The following is a 23,713-nucleotide window of genomic DNA, read 5'->3' as shown; positions in this document are numbered from 1 at the left end:
TAATACCACAGGATAATACTACAGGATATACTACAGGATAATACTACAGGATATACTACAGGATAATACTACAGGATAAATACTACAGGATAAATACTATAGGATACATACTACAGGATAATACTACATGATAATACTACAGGATAATTACCACAGGATAAATACTACAGGATAAATACTACAGGATAATACTACAGGATAATACTACAGGATAATACTACAGGATAATACTACAGGATACATACTACAGGATAATACTACAGGATAATACTACAGGATAATACTACAGGATAATACTACATGCTAATACTACAGGATAGATACTACAGGATAAATACTACAGGATAATACTACAGGATAATACTACAGGACAATACTACATGCTAATACTACAGGATAAATACTACAGGATAAATACTACAGAATAATACTACAGGATAATACTACAGGATAATACTACAGGATAATACTACATGCTAATACTACAGGATACTACTACAGGATAAATACTACCGGATAATACTACAGGATAATACTACAGGATAGATACTACAGGATAAATATTACAGGATAATTACTACAGGATAAATACTACAGGATATACTACAGGATATACTACAGGATAATACTACAGGATAATACCACAGGATAGATACTACAGGATAATAATTACAGGATAATACTACAGGATAATACTACAGGATAATACTACATGCTAATACTACAGGATACTACTACAGGATAAATACTACCGGATAATACTACAGGATAATACTACAGGATAGATACTACAGGATAAATATTACAGGATAATTACTACAGGATAAATACTACAGGATAAATACTACAGGATATACTACAGGATATACTACAGGATAATACTACAGGATAATACTACAGGATAAATACTACAGGATAATACTACAGGATAATTACCACAGGATAAATACTACAGGATAAATACTACAGGATAAATACAATAGGATAATACTACAGGATAATACTACAGGATAAATACTACAGGATAATACTACAGGATAATACTACAGGATAATACTACAGGATACATACTACAGGATAATACTACAGGATAATACTACAGGATAATACTACATGCTAATACTACAGGATAGATACTACAGGATAAATACTACAGGATAATACTACAGGATAATACTACAGGATAATACTACATGCTAATACTACAGGATAAATACTACAGGATAAATACTACAGAATAATACTACAGGATAATACTACAGGATAATACTACATGCTAATACTACAGGATACTACTACAGGATAAATACTACCGGATAATACTACAGGATAATACTACAGGATAGATACTACAGGATAAATATTACAGGATAATTACTACAGGATAAATACTACAGGATATACTACAGGATATACTACAGGATAATACTACAGGATAATACCACAGGATAGATACTACAGGATAAATATTACAGGATAATACTACAGGATAATACTACAGGATAATACTACATGCTAATACTACAGGATACTACTACAGGATAAATACTACCGGATAATACTACAGGATAATACTACAGGATAGATACTACAGGATAAATATTACAGGATAATTACTACAGGATAAATACTACAGGATAAATACTACAGGATATACTACAGGATAATACTACAGGATAAATACTACAGGATAAAGAGAATACGATACCGTCACATCTCAGTCGAGACCGCTTTGACTCTCTCTCTCTCTCTCTCTCTCTCTCCCCCTCCCTCTTATTGTCCCTCTCTCTCCCCCCTCCCTCTTATTGTCCCTCTCTCTCCCCTCTCCTCTCTCCTCTCTCTCTCTCTCTCTCTCCCCCTCCCTCTTATTGTCCCTCTCTCTCCCCCCTCCCTCTTATTGTCCCTCTCTCTCCCCTCTCCTCTCTCCTCTCTCTCTCTCTCTCTCTCTCTCTCCCCCTCCCTCTTATTGTCCCTCTCTCTCCCCCTCCCTCTTTTTGTCCCTCTCTCTCCCCCCTCCCTCTTATTGTCCCTCTCTATCCCCTCTCCCCTCTCTTCTATCCCCTCTCCTCTCTCCCCTCTCCTCTCTCCCTTCTCCTCTATACCCTCTCCTCCCTCCTCTCTCCTCTTTCTCTCTCTCTCTCTCTCTCTCTCTCTCTCTCTCCCCTCTTATTGTCCCTCTCTTTCCCCTCTCCTCTCTCCTCTATCCCTTCTCCCCTCTCCTCTATCCCCTCTCCTCTCTCCTCTTTTTCTCTCTCTCTCTTTCTCTTTCTCTCTCTCTCCCCCCTCTTATTGTCCCTCTCTATCCCCTCTCCTCTCTCCTCTATCCCTTCTCCCCTCTCCTCTCTCCTCTCTCCTCTGTCCCCTCTCCTCTCTCCCTTCACCTCCTCTCTCCTCTCTCTTTGAATGTTGTTTAATATTCAACATGCAACTGAAAATCCCTCAGCAAGCTGTTCCTGATCAACGCTATAAGGCCGACCCATGACTTTATAGATGTTTTTCTGCCTTTAATTAAAGTAGGCCTCAATGTCCTGTGTGTCCAGATTTACACATTTACTGTGTGTCCAGAAATACTGTATGACCTATTATAATATAATATTATAATTCATTACAATATGTAATAGTGTGGTCGTACCCCAACAACAGAATAGTGTGGTCGTACCCCAACAACAGAATAGTGTGGTCGTACCCCAACAACAGAATAGTGTGGTCGTACCCCAACAACAGAATAGTGTGGTCGTACCCCAACAACAGAATAGTGTGGGCGTATACCGGTCATAAAACATATTAATGTGAGTAGACTGCTGATTGGCCAGTTCAGCCAATGAGCCAACTTGACATCATGTTCTATGAGGAAATAGCATTTTTAAAACGGTTTGTTTGTTTGAAAAGTTTTTTTTTTCTCCAATTGATGCTTTAGACGAGTCAACAACATTATTTGCATATGAGTTAACAGAATATTATATTTTAAAAGTGACGTGTGTGGTGTGTGTGTGTGTGTGTGTGTGTGTGTGTGTGTGTGTGTGTGTGTGTGTGTGTGTGTGTGTGTGTGACAGCACAGTGAAGTGATTCGCTTGAAGGACTGATAAGCGATCTCTGCTCGGCAGATTTGTCATTGATTAGCCTCTGGCCCTGTTCAGCTGGGGGGCTGATCACAGATACATGCTGTGTGTGTCTGCTAGATCTGCCCACTGCTCTACTTGCTGCTCTCCCCGCTGCTCTACTCGCTGCTCTACTCGCTGTTCTCCCCGCTGCTCTCCTCGCTGCTCTCCACACTGCTCTCCCCGCTGCTCTCCCCGCTGCACTCCCCGCTGCTCTACTCGCTGCTCTCCCCGCTGCTCTCCCCGCTGCTCTACTCACTGCTCTACTCGCTGCTCTCCCCGCTGCTCTCCCCGCTGCTCTACTCGCTGCTCTCCCCGCTGCTCTCCTCGCTGCTCTCCTCGCTGCTCTCCCCGCTGCTCTCCCCGCTGCTCTACTCGCTGCTCTCCTCGCTGCTCTACTCGCTGCTCTCCCCGCTGCTCTCCCCGCTGCTCTACTCGCTGCTCTACTCGCTGTTCTCCCCGCTGCTCTACTCGCTGCTCTCCCCGCTGCTCTCCTCGCTGCTCTCCCCGCTGCTCTCCCCGCTGCTCTCCACACTGCTCTCCCCGCTGCTCTCCCCGCTGCTCTACTCGCTGCTCTCCTCGCTGCTCTCCCCGCTGCTCTCCCCGCTGCTCTCCCCGCTGCTCTCCTCGCTGCTCTCCTCGCTGCTCTCCCCGCTGCACTCCCCGCTGCTCTCCTCACTCTCACACATTCACTCCACAGTCCTTGGAAAGCAGGTGCTTGTGTGTGTGTGTGTGTGTGTGTGTGTGTGTGTGTGTGTGTGTGTGTGTCTGTGTGTGAGAGATGCAGTACGTGAAATATGACACCTCATTTGCATAGTGAGCAACACGTCACATTTTCTGACCTATCCAGACAAAGGATCGATTTCTTCTGGCTGTGAACCTTGCAGCTCCGCCCTACAATTCAGCGTATATGAATCAGAAGAGCCTATCGGTTGCAGCAAAAACAGTTTCATCTCGCTGAATTTAGAGTTTTCAACATGAAAAAATACAAACTAATTGAAATAAAACCACCTTCTCTTGGTCGCAGACGGACAAAATCACTTCCCGCTTAAAGTTGTAACGAGTCAGCAGGAATTGAAATGGTGTATCTGCTTAGTAGACGCTGGGCAGAAACATGAAATGAAATGGTATTAATTTAATACAGTCGCTACATGTTCCCCGCTGTATGATCATATTTACTTTACAGTTATAATAAAGTCATTTATAATTTGATTGTTACCATATTTCTAAAGCATTTCAATTATTTCAATTATTCCCCCACTTTTGTTGAATAGGAAAAAAAATTTAAATGATTTCTCATATTTTCACATTTTTATCTTATTTGTAATGTGTATTTTTTACCAGAATGGTGAGAGTTGAATCTTCATGGCAGGATAAGCATTACCAGGTATTGTTTATGGCCCTCTCGGTATGTACATTTAGGCGGGAAATCGACATTTTGACATTACATTTAACCCGACAAGGCCTTTAGTAGAGACTGTGTTCATGTATGAGGGAAATCAGGAATGGGCCGTATGAGGGACAAAGCAAGAGGTGAGGTTAGGCAGATGGGCCAGGGGCCTGATAGATAATTACAGAGAATGAGGGTGAGAAAGAGAGAGAGAGACAGAGAGAGAGAGAGAGAGACAGAGAGAGAGAGACAGAGAGAGAGACAGAGAGAGACAGAGAGAGACAGAGAGAGAGACAGAGAGAGAGACAGAGAGAGAGAGACAGAGAGAGAGACAGAGAGAGAGAGAGAGACAGAGAGAGAGAGAGAGAGACAGAGAGAGAGAGAGAGACAGAGAGAGAGACAGAGAGAGAGAGACAGAGAGAGAAAAACAGTAGGGCTCTAAGTACAGGTGCTACCACACACACAGAACCCACCACCACAGGTGCCACAGTACTCCAGACCCGTCGCTGCAGGCATTACATCCTATTTATTAACGTTACCTCCTTCACTGTCAGTAGGTAAGAATTACCCTCTGTCTGTCTGTCTGTCTGTCCGTCCGTCCGTCCGTCCGTCCGTCTGTCTGTCCGTCTGTCTGTCTGTGTGGTTCTAATCAGCTATATGGAATTGTTCTAGAAGGTCCAAGGATAATTTAGCTTTTTGATTTGGAATATTATGATGCCTCGAAATACCCCCCCCCAAATACATATTTATATATATTTAATAAAAAATTATATTTTGCCTTACTGATATTAGCCCATACAAACGCATTGAATAATAGATTCACTACATAGAACAAGAGATTGTCAAAAAATCGAAAGTAGGTTTGTTGTAAAGTGTCCGTCCTATATCTGAGAGATACACGATATATACAAAAGTATGTGGACAACCCTTCAAATGAGTGGACTCGGCTATTTCAGCCACAGCTGTTGTTGACAGGTGTATAAAATTGAGCACACAGCCATGCAATCTCCATAGACAAACACTGGCAGTTGGATGGCCTTACTGAAGAGATCAGTGACTTTCTTTTATATATATATATATATATTTTTTTTATGTATTTGTTTTACCCCGTTTTCTCCCCAATTTCGTGGTATCCAATTGTTAGTTACTGTCTTGACTCATCGCTGCAACTCCAGTTCGGATTCGGTAGAGGTGAAGGTCGAGAGCCGTGCGTCCTCTGAAACACGACCCAACCAAGCCACACTGCTTCTTTACACAACACCCACTTAACCCGGAAGTCAGCCGCACCAATGTGTTAGAGGAAACACCGTACACCTGGCGACCTGGTCAGCGTGCACTGCACCCGGCCCGCCACAGGAGTCGCTAGAGCGCGATAGGACAAGGATATCCCTGCCGGCCAAACCCTCCCCTAACCCGGGCGACGCTGGACAATTGTATGTCGCCCCATGTGCCTCCCGGTCGCGGCAGGCTGCAACAGAGCCTGGACTCAAACCAGGATCTCTAGTAGAACAGCTAACACTGAGATGCAGAGCCTGGACTCTAACCAGGATCTCTAGTAGAACAGCTAACACTGAGATGCAGAGCCTTAGACCACTGCGCCACTCGGGAGGCTGCTCAGTGACTTTCAACGGGGCACCGTGATAGGATGCCACCTTTCCAACAAGTCAGTTCGTCGAATTTCTGCCCTGCTAAAGCTGCCCCCGGTCAACTGTAAGTGCTGTTGTTGTGAAGTGGAAACGTTTAGGAGCAACAACAGCTCAGCCGTGAAGTGGTAGGTCACACAAGCTCACAGAACGGGACCGCTGATTGCTGAAGCGCGTACAAATCTATCCTCAGTTGTAACACTCACTACAGAGTTCCAAACTGCCTCTGGAAAAAACGTCAGCACACAAACTGTTCGTCGGGAGCTTCATGAAATGGGTTTCCATTGCCGAGCAGCCACACAGAAGCATAAAATCATCATGCGCAGTGCCAAGCGTCTTGGTTAGGCAGATGGCAGGAGATCGCTGCCTGCCCGAATGCATAGTGCCAACTGTAAAGTTTGGTGGAGGAGGAATAATTGTTTTTTTGGGCTAGGACCCTTAGTTCCAGTGAAGGGAAATCTTAACGCTACAACATATATAGACATTCTAGTGCTTCCAACTTTGTGGCAACAGTTTGGGGAAGGCTCTTTCCTGTTTTAAAATGACTATGCTCCCTGTGCAAAGCGAGGTCCCTACAGAAATGGTTTGTCAAGATCAGTGTGGAAGATCTTGACTGGCCTGCACAAAGCCCTGACCTCAACCCCAACCCCAACCCCATGGAACACCTTTGGGATGAATTGGAACGCAGACTGTGAGCCAGGACTAACCGCCCAACATCAGTGCCCGACCTCACTAACGCTCTTGTGGCTGAATGGAAGGAAGTCCCCGCAGCAATGTTCCAACATCTAGTGGAAAGCCTTCCCAGAAGACTGGAGGCTGTTATAGCAGCAAAGGGGGGGACCAACTCCATATTAATGCTTATTATCTTGGAATGAGATGTTCAACGAGCAGGTGTCCACATACTTTTGGTCATGTAGTGTATCTTCTGATATAGTTTTCCACGATTGTCACTACACTACCCCCACCCTGGCCAACACGCCCCCCCCCTCACTCATCTCCCCCTTCCCCACTCATCTCTCCCTTCCCCACTCATCTCTCCCTTCCCCTACTCACCCCTCCACTCATCTCTCCCTTCCCCTACTCACCCCTCCACTCATCTCCCCCTTCCCCACTCATCTCCCCCTTCCCCACTCATCTCTCCCTTCCCCTACTCACCCCTCCACTCATCTCTCCCTTCCCCTACTCACCCCTCCACTCATCTCCCCCTTCCCCACTCATCTCTCCCTTCCCCTACTCACCCCTCCACTCATCTCCCCTTCCCCTACTCATCTCTCCCTTCCCCACTCATCTCTCCCTTCCCCTACTCACCCCTCCACTCATCTCCCCCTTCCCCACTCATCTCTCCCTTCCCCTACTCACCCCTCCACTCATCTCCCCCTTCCCCACTCATCTCTCCCTTCCCCTACTCACCCCTCCACTCATCTCCCCCTTCCCCACTCATCTCTCCCTTCCCCACTCATCTCTCCCTTCCCCTACTCACCCCTCCACTCATCTCCCCCTTCCCCACTCATCTCTCCCTTCCCCACTCATCTCTCCCTTCCCCTACTCACCCCTCCACTCATCTCCCCCTTCCCCACTCATCTCTCCCTTCCCCTACTCACCCCTCCACTCATCTCTCCCTTCCCCTACTCACCCCTCCACTCATCTCCCCCTTCCCCACTCATCTCTCCCTTCCCCTACTCACCCCTCCACTCATCTCCCCCTTCCCCACTCATCTCTCCCTTCCCCACTCATCTCTCCCTTCCCCTACTCACCCCTCCACTCATCTCCCCCTTCCCCACTCATCTCTCCCTTCCCCTACTCACCCCTCCACTCATCTCCCCCTTCCCCCCCTCATCTCTCCCTTCCCCTACTCACCCCTCCACTCATCTCCCCCTTCCCCTACTCATCTCCCCCTTCCCCTACTCATCTCTCCCTTCCCCTACTCACCCCTCCACTCATCTCTCCCTTCCCCTACTCACCCCTCCACTCATCTCCCCCTTCCCCTACTCACCCCTCCACTCATCTCTCCCTTCCCCTACTCACCCCTCCACTCATCTCCCCCTTCCCCTACTCACCCCTCCACTCATCTCCCCCTTCCCCCCTCATCTCTCCCTTCCCCTACTCACCCCTCCACTCATCTCCCCCTTCCCCTACTCATCTCTCCCTTCCCCTACTCATCTCTCCCTTCCCCTACTCACCCCTCCACTCTTCTCCCCCCTTCCCCCCTCATCTCTCCCTTCCCCTACTCACCCCTCCACTCATCTCCCCCTTCCCCCCTCATCTCTCCCTTCCCCTACTCACCCCTCCACTCTTCTCTCCTCCTTCCCCACTCATCTCCTCCTTCCCCCCAACTCATTTCTTTCTCTTTGACAATAAAGAAGGGTAAAAAAAACTAGACGTAACTCCATTCATCTCAGCTCAGGTCTGTTTTCCAGTGACGGGCCAGATAAGTGTATTAATATGTCTCTGTTTTGTGTCAATCTGCTCTAATTTCATCTGTGTGAAAGAAATGGTCTGTTCTGACAGTATAACTTCATTACTAGGAGACGGGTGCAGGGCAGACCCACCCTCCTGCATGCTGCTGGGGGGGGGTTATCTAAAGAACATTGAGCAGCAGTGCTCAGGGCTCACTCCAGTCTCTCTGGGCAGTGGTTTAACACGCAACACACATCAACAGGAAATCATTCATATCATAAGGTGTTTAATGTCTCCGCCGTGCTGCTTGGGATCACTAACACCACGTACAAGACTAAGATCCAGTCCTACGACAGCGTCTCCGACGCTCGTCGGATGTGGTAGGGCTTTCAAACTATCACTGATTACTAAGGGAAACCCGGCCGAGAGCTGCCAAGTGACGCGAGCCTTTCCAGACGAGCTAAATGCCTTCTATGCTTCTAGGGAAGCAACACTGAACCATGCGTGAGATCACCAGCTGTTCCGGGTTGACTGTGTGATCACGCTCTCTGTAGCCTATGTGAGTAAGACCTTTAAACAGGTTAACATTCACAAGGCCGCTGGGCTAGGCGGATTACCAGGACGCATACTCAGAGAGCTGGCAGGTGTCTTCACTGCCATTTTCAACCTCTCCCTGACCAAGTCTGTAATACCTACATGTTTCAAGCAGACCACCTTAGTCCCTGTGTCCAAGAACCTCAAGGTAGCCTGTCTAAATGACTACCACCCTGTAGCACTCACATCATTTTTGTTACCCCCTTTTTCAGGATATCCAATTGGTAGTTACAGACTTGGGAGAGGCAAAGGTTGAGAGACATGTGTCCTCCGAAACACGACCCTGCCAAGCCGCACTGCTTGCTGACACACTGCTTGCTTAACCCGGAAGCCAGCCGCGCCATTGTGTCGGAAGAAACACCATCCAACTAGTGGCCGTGTCAGCATGCATGCGCCAGGCCCGCCACAGGAGTCGCTGGGGTGCGATGGGACTAGGACACTCCCCTAACAACACTGGGCCAATTGTGCGTTGTCTAATGGGTCTCCCGGTTACGGTCGGCTGCGACACAGCCCGGGATCGAACCCGGATCTGTAGTGATGCCTCTAGCACTGCAATCCAGTGCCTTAAACCACTGTGCCACACGGGAGGCCAACACTCACATCTTTGAAAGGCCGGTCATGGCTGACATTAACACATTCATCCCAGATACATTCGACCCGCTCCAATTCGCATACCGCCCCAATAGATCCACAGATGACGCAATCTCAATCTCAATCGCACTCCACACTACCCTTTCCCATTTGGACAAAAATAACACCTACTTGAGAACGCTGCTCATTGACTACAGCTCAGCGTTCAACACCATAGCATCCACAAAGCTCATCACTAAGCTAAGGACCCTGGGACTAAACACCTCCATCTGCAACTGGATCCTGGACTTCCTGATGGGCCGACCCCAGGTAGTAAGGGTAGGTAACAACATCCGCCACGCTGACCCTCAACACGGGGACCCCTCAGGGGTGCGTGCTTAGTCCCCTCCTGTACTCCCTGTTCACCCACGACTGCGTGGCCAGGCACGAGTCCAACACCATCATTAAGTTTGCAGACGACACAACGGTAGTAGGACTGATCACCAATGATGATGAGACAGCCTACAGGGAGGAGGTCAGAGACCTGGCAGTGTGGTGCCAGGACAAAAACCTCTCCCTCAGGGTCAGCAAGACAAAGGAGCTGATCGTGGACTACAGGAAATGGAGGGCCGAGCAAGCCCCCATTCACATCGACAAGGCTGTAGTGGGAGCGGATCGAGAGCTTCAAATTCCTCGGTGTCCACATCACTAAGGATCTATCATGGTCCACACACACCAACACAGTCGTGAAGAGGGCACGACAACGCCTCTTCCCCCTCAGGAGGCTGAAAAGATTTGGCATGTGATCCTCAGATCCTCAAAAGATTCTACAGCTGCACCATTGAGAAAATCAGAGGAAGGACCTAGAAATTGGCAAAGACTCCAGCCACCTAAGTCGTAGACTGTTCTCTCTGCTATCGCATGTCAAACGGTACCAATACACCACATCTGGAACCAACAGGACACTGAACAGCTTCTACCCCCCCAAGCCATAAGACTGCTGAATAGTTAGTTAAATGTTAAATAGTTAAATAGCTACCCGGACAGTCTGCATTGACCCTTTTTACTAACTTGTTTGACTATCTGTCACTTAATTCCTAGTTATAAGTACATATCTACCTCATTTACCTTGTACCTCTGCACATCCACTCGCTACTCGTACCCCTGGTAGCGTACGTGTACCTATTATGTCCACCAAAATCTAAATTTAGATATGTTTTAACATATACTGCCCTCATTTTTGTAAGACAAGCGGATATAAAATGACAGATTAATCTCTCACTTTACTTGCGATTTTTTTTTTTTTTTTACAAGGCATATAAATATTTGATAAAATATGTGAACAGTCAAGACTAGGCTAAATGAGTGTAACCTTTAAACCCATGGGTGTTCCAAAGAGGCCCTCCTCTTAAATAATATATTTTAATTCATTTCCAAATCTTCAAAATTTACAAACTGACATTTCTTATGTAAAATTTGATTATATTTGTCTCCCCTAAAGAAATAAACTGATGATTACTATTCAGCATGAAAGTAGCTCTCATAACAGAGATCAATGTGGACTTTTGTTCTTGACAAACCTGTACACACCTGATTTAACTAATAAACTAAGACATACTTAGTTAAATCAGGTGTGTTATTGCTTGGTTAGAACACAACCCTGCACCCACACTGGCCCTCTGTGTATAACAAGCCATGCAACAAAAAACCATAACACACACAACGTTCAATGAATTCTCTGAAAGCTGATTCACATTTTTCTGTACTGCTTTTCTATTGTTGTTAATTAGTTCGACCTGTCTTCCTAAATCCTGTCTGAAGACGGTTTCAAATCTCCCTCTCTACTGTCTTCCTAAATCCTGTCTGAAGACGGTTTCAAATCTCCCTCTCTACTGTCTTCCTAAATCCTGTCTGAAGACGGTTTCAAATCTCCCTCTCTACTGTCTTCCTAAATCCTGTCTGAAGACGGTTTCAAATCTCCCTCTCTACTGTCTTCCTAAATCCTGTCTGAAGACGGTTTCAAATCTCCCTCTCTACTGTCTTCCTAAATCCTGTCTGAAGACGGTTTCAAATCTCCCTCTCTACTGTCTTCCTAAATCCTGTCTGAAGACGGTTTCAAATCTCCCTCTCTACTGTCTTCCTAAATCCTGTCTGAAGAACGTTTCAAATCTCCCTCTCTACTGTCTTCCTAAATCCTGTCTGAAGACAGTTTCAAATCTCCCTCTCTACTGTCTTCCTAAATCCTGTCTGAAGACGGTTTCAAATCTCCCTCTCTACTGTCTTCCTAAATCCTGTCTGAAGACGGTTTCAAATCTCCCTCTCTACTGTCTTCCTAAATCCTGTCTGAAGAAGGTTTCAAATCTCCCTCTCTACTGTCTTCCTAAATCCTGTCTGAAGACGGTTTCAAATCTCCCTCTCTACTGTCTTCCTAAATCCTGTCTGAAGACGGTTTCAAATCTCCCTCTCTACTGTCTTCCTAAATCCTGTCTGAAGACAGTTTCAAATCTCCCTCTCTACTGTCTTCCTAAATCCTGTCTGAAGAACGTTTCAAATCTCCCTCTCTACTGTCTTCCTAAATCCTGTCTGAAGACGGTTTCAAATCTCCCTCTCTACTGTCTTCCTAAATCCTGTCTGAAGACGGTTTCAAATCTCCCTCTCTACTGTCTTCCTAAATCCTGTCTGAAGACGGTTTCAAATCTCCCTCTCTACTGTCTTCCTAAATCCTGTCTGAAGACGGTTTCAAATCTCCCTCTCTACTGTCTTCCTAAATCCTGTCTGAAGACGGTTTCAAATCTCCCTCTCTACTGTCTTCCTAAATCCTGTCTGAAGACGGTTTCAAATCTCCCTCTCTACTGTCTTCCTAAATCCTGTCTGAAGAACGTTTCAAATCTCCCTCTCTACTGTCTTCCTAAATCCTGTCTGAAGACGGTTTCAAATCTCCCTCTCTACTGTCTTCCTAAATCCTGTCTGAAGACGGTTTCAAATCTCCCTCTCTACTGTCTTCCTAAATCCTGTCTGAAGACAGTTTCAAATCTCCCTCTCTACTGTCTTCCTAAATCCTGTCTGAAGACGGTTTCAAATCTCCCTCTCTACTGTCTTCCTAAATCCTGTCTGAAGACGGTTTCAAATCTCCCTCTCTACTGTCTTCCTAAATCCTGTCTGAAGAACGTTTCAAATCTCCCTCTCTACTGTCTTCCTAAATCCTGTCTGAAGACGGTTTCAAATCTCCCTCTCTACTGTCTTCCTAAATCCTGCCTGAAGACCGTTTCAAATCTCCCTCTCTACTGTCTTCCTAAATCCTGTCTGAAGACGGTTTCAAATCTCCCTCTCTACTGTCTTCCTAAATCCTGTCTGAAGACGGTTTCAAATCTCCCTCTCTACTGTCTTCCTAAATCCTGTCTGAAGACAGTTTCAAATCTCCCTCTCTACTGTCTTCCTAAATCCTGTCTGAAGACGGTTTCAAATCTCCCTCTCTACTGTCTTCCTAAATCCTGTCTGAAGACCGTTTCAAATCTCCCTCTCTACTGTCTTCCTAAATCCTGTCTGAAGAACGTTTCAAATCTCCCTCTCTACTGTCTTCCTAAATCCTGTCTGAAGACGGTTTCAAATCTCCCTCTCTACTGTCTTCCTAAATCCTGTCTGAAGACCGTTTCAAATCTCCCTCTCTACTGTCTTCCTAAATCCTGTCTGAAGACCGTTTCAAATCTCCGTCTCTACTGTGTATTACAAAGGTACAGATGGTTGACCCCCCAAAAAACACAATCACCTGGATGAACGAAAGACAACAATATGACCCCCCCCATCCGATAGTCTTCTTCTTGTTCCTCATTTGGTTGCATTTTTCTCCACTATTTTCTTGGTATTCTATCCCTGATCTCTCAACCCTGATCTTCTTCTTCTTCTTCTCTCTGCATCAATGACTTCCTGTCCAGTCCAGACGTCTTGGAGAGAGTACAGAGGTTTCTGATTGTTTCTAATTGTTTCTAATCATCTTGATTAAAGGCACCATGGTTAGATGCACAATATGCAGAACTATAGTTTTTGTGTTTTAATCAACTTAAACTGAATATTTTTTTTTACATTTATGCTCATGTTCATTGAATATTATGGATATCAACACACTACCCGCATGTGATTCAATGCAAACCAGGCTTATTAGGAGCATACTGGGCTTATTAGGAGCATACTGGGCTTATTATCAGCATACTGGGTTTAATAGGAGCATACTGGGTTAAATAGGAGCATACTGGGTTAAATAGGAGCATACTGGGCTTATTATCAGCATACTGGGCTTAATAGGAGCATACTGGGTTAAATAGGAGCATACTGGGCTTATTATCAGCATACTGGGCTTATTATCAGCATACTGGGCTTATTATCAGCATACCGGGCTTATTAGGAGCATACTGGGCTTATTATCAGCATAATGGGCTTATTATCAGCATACTGGGCTTATTAGGAGCATACTGGGCTTATTATCAGCATACTGGGCTTAGTAGGAGCATACTGTGCTTATTAGGAGCATACTGGGCTTAATAGGAGCATACTGGGCTTATTAGGAGCATACTGGGTTAAATAGGAGCATATTGGGTTAAATAGGAGCATACTGGGCTTATTATCAGCATACTGGGCTTATTAGGAGCATACTGGGCTTATTATCAGCATACTGGGCTTATTAGGAGCATACTGGGCTTATTATCAGCATACTGGGCTTAATAGGAGCATACTGGGCTTATTAGGAGCATACTGGGCTTATTATCAGCATACTGGGTTAAATAGGAGCATACTGGGCTTATTATCAGCATACTGTGCTTATTATCAGCATACTGGGCTTATTAGGAGCATACTGGGCTTAATAGGAACATACTGGGTTTAATAGGAGCATACTGGGTTTAATAGGAGCATACTGGGCTTAATAGGAGCATACTGGGTTTAATAGGAGCATACTGGGCTTAATAGGAGCATATTGGGCTTATTAGGAGCATACTGGGTTTAATAGGAGCATACTGGGTTTAATAGGAGCATACTGGGTTTAATAGGAGCATACTGGGTTTAATAGGAGCATACTGGGCTTATTATCAGCATACTGGGCTTAGTAGGAGCATACTGGGCTTATTAGGAGCATACTGGGCTTAATAGGAGCATACTGGGTTAAATAGGAGCATACTGGGCTTATTATCAGCATACTGGGCTTATTATCAGCATACTGGGCTTATTAGGAGCATACTGGGCTTAATAGGAACATTCTGGGTTTAATAGCAGCATACTGGGTTTAATAGGAGCATACTGGGCTTAATAGGAGCATATTGGGCTTATTAGGAGCATACTGGGCTTAATAGGAGCATATTGGGCTTATTAGGAGCATATTGGGTTTAATAGGAGCATACTGGGTTTAATAGGAGCATACTGGGTTTAATAGGAGCATACTGGGCTTAATAGGAGCATATTGGGCTTATTAGGAGCATACTGGGTTTAATAGGAGCATACTGGGTTTAATAGGAGCATACTGGGTTTAATAGGAGCATACTGGGTTTAATAGGAGCATACTGGGCTTAACGTTTTGGTTTCGCAGCGTCTTGGCTAATTTGATTTTAACTTCTTAGTAGCCTTTTCTTATTACATTGTGTTTATTAAGTTGCTTAAAGAGAGAAGGCTGCGTCCTGAATGGGGACCCTATTCCCTACATAGAGACGTATGGGCTCTGGTCAGAAGCATTTGGGACGCAGCTATAGTCAGTGGGAGCTGGCTGGTGATCAGGGAGGAACTCTTGTCTTTGATGTAGTCAGGTACCGCTGCCTCACACCCAACGCCCGCCTACCTTTAATGTCCTTACCCAGGGGGCTCTGGTGAAAAGTACTGCACTATAAAGGGAATATGGCCATGTTGGACGCAGCCTCCTAGCCTCTCTTTCTCCCAGTACCCCAGGTGCATCCTGGGTGAAGTCAGTAAGGCAAGCAGGTGCAGGGCTTTTGGCAGAGGTGTCTGATTACATCAGAAAGAGAGAGAGAGTAGTCCACTATAACCACTGGGCAAAAATCAATGTGATGATGTTGAATCAATGTGGAAAATAGATTAGATTTGCAACGAATCATCAACGTAATGGAATTTGGTATTTTTTTCCCACCCAACTTTTAACCAATGACATGGTGACATTTAAATGTTATTTCATGTTGAATTCACGTTAGTTGACAACTCAACCAAATGTAAATGAAAACTAGAGGTTGATCTGAAGTCTGTGCCCAGCGGGTAGTGTGCCACTGAAGGCAGCCTGGGGAATGGTTAGGACTAAATGTCTGATGTCACCTACAATGAGAACGCTCAGCGTTAGATAAATTAACCTGCAGCCCCACGCGACACTATGTTTATGTTGTCTCTCCCTTCAAACAGGCTGACGCTCGGCCCTAAACAGAAGCAGCTAGGCTATTTACTGTGTGTGTGTGTGTGTGTGTGTGTGTGTGTGTGTGTGTGTGTGTGTGTGTGTGTGTGTGTGTGTGTGTGTGTGTGTGTGTGTGTGTGTGTGTGTGGGTGGGTGGGTGGGTGGGTGGGTGGGTGGGTGGGTGTGTTTGCCAGACTATTTGACGGTCGGACCTGAAGAGTAGCAGGTATCTGTGCTGCGGTGCCAACATGCTATTTTCTGTGTCTGCCAGAAACATGCCCACAGAATGCCCTGTAGCCAACAGAATGCCCTGTAGCACATAGAATGCCCTGTAGCACACAGAATGCCCTGTAGCACACAGAATGCCTTGTAGCACACAGAATGCCCTGTAGCACACAGAATGCCCTGTAGCACACAGAATGCCCTGTAGCACATAGAATGCCCTGTAGCACACAGAATGCCCTGTAGCACACAGAATGCCCTGTAGCACATAGAATGCCCTGTAGCACATAGAATGCCTTGTAGCACACAGAATGCCCTGTAGCACATAGAATGCCCTGTAGCACACAGAATGTCCTGTAGCCAACAGAATGCCCTGTAGCACATAGAATGCCCTGTAGCACACAGAATGCCCTGTAGCACACAGAATGCCCTGTAGCCAACAGAATGCCCTGTAGCACATAGAATGCCCTGTAGCACACAGAATGCCCTGTAGCACACAGAATGCCCTGTAGCCAACAGAATGCCTTGTAGCACACAGAATGCCCTGTAGCACACAGAATGCCCTGTAGCTCACATAATGCCCTGTAGCTCACAGAATGCCCTGTAGCCCACAGAATGGCCTGTAGCCCACAGAATGCCCTGTAGCACACAGAATGCCCTGTAGCCCACAGAATGCCCTGTAGCACACAGAATTCCCTGTAGCACACAGAATGCCCTGTAGCCCACATAATGCCCTGTAGCACACATAATGCCCTGTAGCTCACATAATGCCCTGTAGCCAACAGAAAGCCCTGTAGCCCACAGAATGCGCTGTAGCACACAGAATGCCCTGTAGCCCACATAATACCCTGTAGCCCACAGAATGCCCTGTAGCACACAGAATGCCTTGTAGCACACAGAATGCCCTGTAGCCCACATAATGCCCTGTAGCCCACATAATGCCCTGTAGCCCACATAATGCCTTGTAGCCCACAGAATGCCCTGTAGCACACAGAATGCCCTATAGCCCACATAATGCCCTGTAGCCAACAGAAAGCCCTGTAGCCCACAGAATGCGCTGTAGCACACAGAATGCCCTGTAGCCCACATAATACCCTGTAGCCCACAGAATGCCCTGTAGCACACAGAATGCCTTGTAGCACACAGAATGCCCTGTAGCCCACATAATGCCCTGTAGCCCACATAATGCCCTGTAGCCCACAGAATTCCCTGTAGCACACAGAATGCCCTGTAGCCCATATAGTGCCCTGTAGCCCACAGAATGCCCTGTAGCACACAGAATGCCTTGTAGCACACAGAATGCCCTGTAGCCCACATAATGCCCTGTAGCCCACATAATGCCCTGTAGCTCACAGAATGCCCTGTAGCACACATAATACCCTGTAGCCCACAGAATGCCCTGTAGCTCACATAATGCCCTGTAGCACACAGAATGCCCTGTAGCACACAGAATGCCATGTAGCACACAGAATGCCCTGTAGCGCATCCGAATGCCCTGTAGCTCACAGAATGCCCTGTAGCCAACAGAATGCCCTGTAGCCCACAGAATGCGCTGTAGCACACAGAATGCCCTGTAGCCAACAGAATGCCTTGTAGCACACAGAATGCCCTGTAGCACACATAATGCCCTGTAGCTCACAGAATGCCCTGTAGCTCACAGAATGCCCTGTAGCCCACAGAATGCCCTGTAGCCCACAGAATACCCTGTAGCCCACAGAATGCCCTGTAGCACACAGAATGCCCTGTAGCACACATAATGCCTTGTAGCACACAGAATGCCCTGTAGCCCACATAATGCCCTGTAGCCCACATAATGCCCTGTAGCCCACATAATGCCCTGTAGCCAACAGAATGCCCTGTAGCACACAGAATGCCCTGTAGCCCACATAATGCCCTGTAGCACACATAATGCCCTGTAGCTCACATAATGCCCTGTAGCCAACAGAAAGCCCTGTAGCCCACAGAATGCGCTGTAGCACACAGAATGCCCTGTAGCCCACATAATACCCTGTAGCCCACAGAATGCCCTGTAGCACACAGAATGCCTTGTAGCACACAGAATGCCCTGTAGCCCACATAATGCCCTGTAGCCCACATAATGCCCTGTAGCCCACATAATGCCCTGTAGCACACAGAATGCCCTGTAGCCCACATAGTGCCCTGTAGCCCACATAATGCCCTGTAGCACACAGAATGCCTTGTAGCACACAGAATGCCCTGTAGCCCACATAATGCCCTGTAGCCCACATAATGCCCTGTAGCTCACAGAATGCCCTGTAGCACACAGAATGCCCTGTAGCACACAGAATGCCTTGTAGCACACAGAATGCTCTGTAGCACACTGAATGCCCTGTAGCCCACATAATGCCCTGTAGCCCACAGAATGCCCTGTCTCTCTCTGTCTCTCTCTCTGTCTCTCTCTCTCTCTGTCTCTCAATTCAATTCAATTTAAGGGCTTTATTAGCATGGGGAAACATATGTTAACATTGCCAAAGCAAGTGAAGTAAATAATAAACAAAAGTGAAATAATCAATAAAAAATGAACAGTAAACATTACACTCACAGAAGTTCCAAAAGAATAAAGATATTTCAAATGTCATATTATGTCTATATACAGTGTTGTAATGATGTGCAAGTGGTTAAAGTACAAAAGGGAAAATAAATAAACATAAATATGGGTTGTATTTATAATGGTGTTTGTTCTTCACTGGTTTCCCTTTTCTTGTGGCAACAGGTCACAAATCTTCCTGCTGTGATGTCACACTGTGGTATTTCACCCAGTAGATATGGGAGTTTATCAGAATTGGGTTTGTCTCTCTGTCCCTCTCTCTCTGCAAAAGCACTGTGGATTACGGAGCACTATCACTCGCTCTAATCCTGTAAAATTGATTTATTAAAGGAGACCTACTCTTCCACACTTTTCTGCGTGTGTGTGTGTGTGTGTGTGTGTGCGTGCGTGCGTGCGTGTGTGTGTGTGCCCCAGAATAAGCTAAAAGCTACCATATCAGACTCTGTGACAAAGAGAGAGAGAGCGAGTTCCCAGAACATTTGTCAGGTCGCGGCAAATGTTCTCATAACACAGAAAACTATCCAGTGTAGCTAATGATTATACAATGTTTGTATAAAACATTCGCTTGACATTGCAAGAACGTTCCCTAAACACATTTCGTCTGTTCTTTAAAGGTTCCCAGAATGTTTCATTTGGTTGTGGGAACGGTCTGGTGGGAACATCACAAAAATCACAAAATGTTCCCAAAACACAAAAAACTATTGAGTTGTGCGGATGATTCTAGAAAGGTTATTTTAGATAATACAGTAATCATCCTCGGGGGAAGGTTCTGCGATCCTTTTTACAGACGTACAATCTACTTCCTGTGAAGCCGCTCAACATTTACATCACGTTCAGGAAATGAAAACTTGTAGACGTTTGCAAATGCTTCTAAAGTCAGTATAGGCCCAGAGTAGACAGATGGATGGACAGACAGACGGACAGACAGACGGGCGGGCGGGCGGACGGACGGACGGACAGACGGACGGACAGACAGACAGATGTAGCAGACAAACAGGCAATCAGACAGACAGGTGTAACAGGCAGACAGACAGACAAGTGTAACATACAGACAGTCAGACAGACAGGTGTAACAGACAGACAGACAGACAGGCAGGCAGGCGGACGGACGGACGGACGGACGGACAGATGTAACAGACAGACAGACAGACAGACAGACAGACAGACAGACAGACAGACTGGTGTAATAGATAGAGAAACAGACAGACAGACAGACAGACAGACAGACAGACAGACAGACAGACAGACAGGCAGGCAGGCAGGCAGGCAGGCAGACAGGCAGGCAGGCAGACAGACAGACAGACAGACAGACAGGCTGCTACAGTAGTAAAGGAGATTGATCTGATCTTTCACTGCGTCCCTCGAGCTGTCATGTTTTATGTACTAGTCTACACTCTTAGATAAAAGGGTTCCAGTGGGGTTCTTAGGCTCTCCTCATAGGATAACCTTTTTGGTTTCAGGTAGAACCCTTTTTGGGTTCCATGTAGAACCCTTTTTGGGTTCCATGTAGAACCCTTTTGGGTTCCATGTAGAACCCTTTTTGGGTTCCATGTAGAACCCTTTTGGGTTCCATGTAGAACCCTTTTTGGGTTCCATGTAGAACCCTTTTGGGTTCCATGTAGAACCCTTTTTGGGTTCCATGTAGAACCCTTTTGGGTTCCATGTAGAACCCTTTTGGGTTCCATGTAGAACCCTTTTGGGTTCCATGTAGAACCCTTTGTGGAAAGGGTTCTACGTTGAACACGAAAGGGTTCTACCTGGAACCAAAAAGGGTTCTTTAATAGTTTATCCTATGGGGACAGCCGAAGAACCCTTTTAGGTTATAGAAAGCACCTTTTTGTCTAAGTGTGTATACTGTAGGTACTCAGTACCCCACAACTTGTTTAGGTAGGTACTCAGTACCCCACAATGTGTTTAGGTAGGTACTCAGTACCCCACAACAGCCTGGTTCTAAATAAACGATGTCTCCAGTCTCTTCGGGATGAGTGGGTTCAAATCCCACTGCTTCCAGCAACCGTAGTTGTAAGAGGAGTTGTTCTGTCATCTGTATGTATTTTAACTTGTTGAGTGAAGAGCAGTGCTATCTAATCTACCTGGTGAGATGTAGTCAGCTATCGTCCATATGGGACGAATCCCTTCTCTCATCTGTGTGTATGCTGAGTGAAGAGCAGAGGAGCACTGGTGTCCATCCACCTGGTTGAGTTCTGAATGGGACAGTCAGTGGTCAGGAACACCTGTATATACAGTATATACTTACATAGAGAACATTACAGCTACTGACTGATGAGTCCTTCGCTCAGGCACAGATCTGGAGACAGACAACAGCAAACACATGAAGGTTGACTGACTTTGACTCTTGAGTACTGATTTCTGTCCTTACTCCACACAGTGACTCTCCACACTGTATACTAGGTAGTGACTCTCCACACTGTAGACTAGGTAGTGACTCTCCACACTGTAGACTAGGTAGTGACTCTCCACACTGTAGACTAGGTAGTGACTCTCCAGATTGTAGACTAGGTAGTGACTCTCCACACTGTAGACTAGGTAGTGACTCTCCACACTGTAGACTAGGTAGTGACTCTCCACACTGTAGACTAGGTAGTGACTCTCCACTCTGTAGACTAGGTAGTGACTCTCCACACTGTAGACTAGGTAGTGACTCTCCACTCTGTAGACTAGGTAGTGACTCTCCACACTGTAGACTAGGTAGTGACTCTCCACATTGTAGACTAGGCAGTGACTCTCCACACTGTAGACTAGGTAGTGACTCTCCACACTGTAGACTAGGTAGTGACTCTCCACTCTGTAGACTAGGTAGTGACTCTCCACACTGTAGACTAGGTAGTGACTCTCCACATTGTAGACTAGGTAGTGACTCTCCACGCTGTAGACTAGGTAGTGACTCTCCACTCTGTAGACTAGGTAGTGACTCTCCACACTGTAGACTAGGTAGTGACTCTCCACATTGTAGACTAGGTAGTGACTCTCCACACTGTAGACTAGGTAGTGACTCTCCACGCTGTAGACTAGGTAGTGACTCTCCACACCGTAGACTAGGTAGTGACTCTCCACACTGTAGACTAGGTAGTGACTCTCCACGCTGTAGACTAGGTAGTGACTCTCCACACTGTAGACTAGGTAGTGACTCTCCACACTGTAGACTAGGTAGTGACTCTCCACACCGTAGACTAGGTAGTGACTCTCCACACTGTAGACTAGGTAGTGACTCTCCACACTGTAGACTAGGTAGTGACTCTCCACACTGTAGACTAGGTAGTGACTCTCTCCAGAGTTATAGAGACACGTCATTCCAGTCTGTTTGACTGTACCAGTTCAGGGTGAGAGAGTTATAGAGACACGTCATTCCAGTCTGTTTGACTGTACCAGTTCAGGGTGAGAGAGTTATAGAGACACGTCATTCCAGTCTGTTTGACTGTACCAGTTCAGGGTGAGAGAGTTATAGAGACACGTCATTCCAGTCTGTTTGACTGTACCAGTTCAGGGTGAGAGAGTTATAGAGACACGTCATTCCAGTCTGTTTGACTGTACCAGTTCAGGGTGAGAGAGTTATAGAGACACGTCATTCCAGTCTGTTTGACTGTACCAGTTCAGGGTGAGAGAGTTATAGAGACACGTCATTCCAGTCTGTTTGACTGTACCAGTTCAGGGTGTGAGAGTTATAGAGACACGTCATTCTAGTCTGTTTGACTGTACCAGTTCAGGGTGAGAGAGTTATAGAGACACGTCATTCCAGTCTGTTTGACTGTACCAGTTCAGGGTGAGAGAGTTATAAAGACACGTCATTCCAGTCTGTTTGACTGTACCAGTTCAGGGTGAGAGAGTTATAGAGACACGTCATTCCAGTCTGTTTGACTGTACCAGTTCAGGGTGAGAGAGTTATAGAGACACGTCATTCCAGTCTGTTTGACTGTACCAGTTCAGGGTGTGAGAGTTATAGAGACACGTCATTCCAGTCTGTTTGACTGTACCAGTTCAGGGTGAGAGAGTTATAGAGACACGTCATTCCAGTCTGTTTGACTGTACCAGTTCAGGGTGAGAGAGTTATAGAGACACGTCATTCCAGTCTGTTTGACTGTACCAGTTCAGGGTGTGAGAGTTATAGAGACACGTCATTCCAGTCTGTTTGACTGTACCAGTTCAGGGTGTGAGAGTTATAGAGACACGTCATTCCAGTCTGTTTGACTGTACCAGTTCAGGGTGTGAGAGTTATAGAGACACGTCATTCCAGTCTGTTTGACTGTACCAGTTCAGGGTGTGAGAGTTATAGAGACACGTCATTCCAGTCTGTTTGACTGTACCAGTTCAGGGTGTGAGAGTTATAAAGACACATCATTCCAGTCTGTTTGACTGTACCAGTTCAGGGTGTGAGAGTTATAAAGACACGTCATTCCAGTCTGTTTGACTACACCAGTTCAGGGTGTGAGAGACATTAGTCTAATTCCATCACAATTGTTCTCCACAATAATATTTCCAGTAATCCTGATGCGCAATGCAAAAAAACAAAAAACACCCCAAAAAACTACCGTAATATTATAGTTATTACAATTATTACAATAATACGAATAGTTTAATTACGATTAAAGCGGCAATCAGCAGTAGAAACAATAACAATGCGTTCTCTCCTTCCCAGTTTCAGTAAAACGCTGAGGAATCGGACCGGAGAAATGTAACCACTTTCACATTCCTTTGACAGAGCTATAGAAGCAATGACTCACCTTTCGTCATATCAAAATGATGTTTTGAGGCTATGGGTTTAAAGTGGTATTTTGTTTTATGTAAAACATTCTGTATAATCAATGTGCTTTTTGTTCATCTGTGTGCCATAGATTT

At 45.9% G+C, this 23,713-nt stretch overlaps 1 protein-coding gene across 1 annotated transcript in view; it reads left to right on the top strand.

The window, feature by feature from the left end:
• The window catches only part of LOC115148362 (transcription factor 4-like), a 238,281-nt gene that overhangs the window by 79,969 nt on the left and 134,599 nt on the right, over positions 1-23,713 (top strand). The gene's annotated exons all lie outside the window — the stretch shown is intronic.

Source organism: Salmo trutta, chromosome 15 (genome assembly GCF_901001165.1).
Source record: "Salmo trutta chromosome 15, fSalTru1.1, whole genome shotgun sequence".
Classification (NCBI taxonomy): domain Eukaryota; kingdom Metazoa; phylum Chordata; class Actinopteri; order Salmoniformes; family Salmonidae; genus Salmo; species Salmo trutta.
Note: the sequence above shows the minus strand (reverse complement) of the source record. Positions and strands in the feature narration are given on the sequence as shown.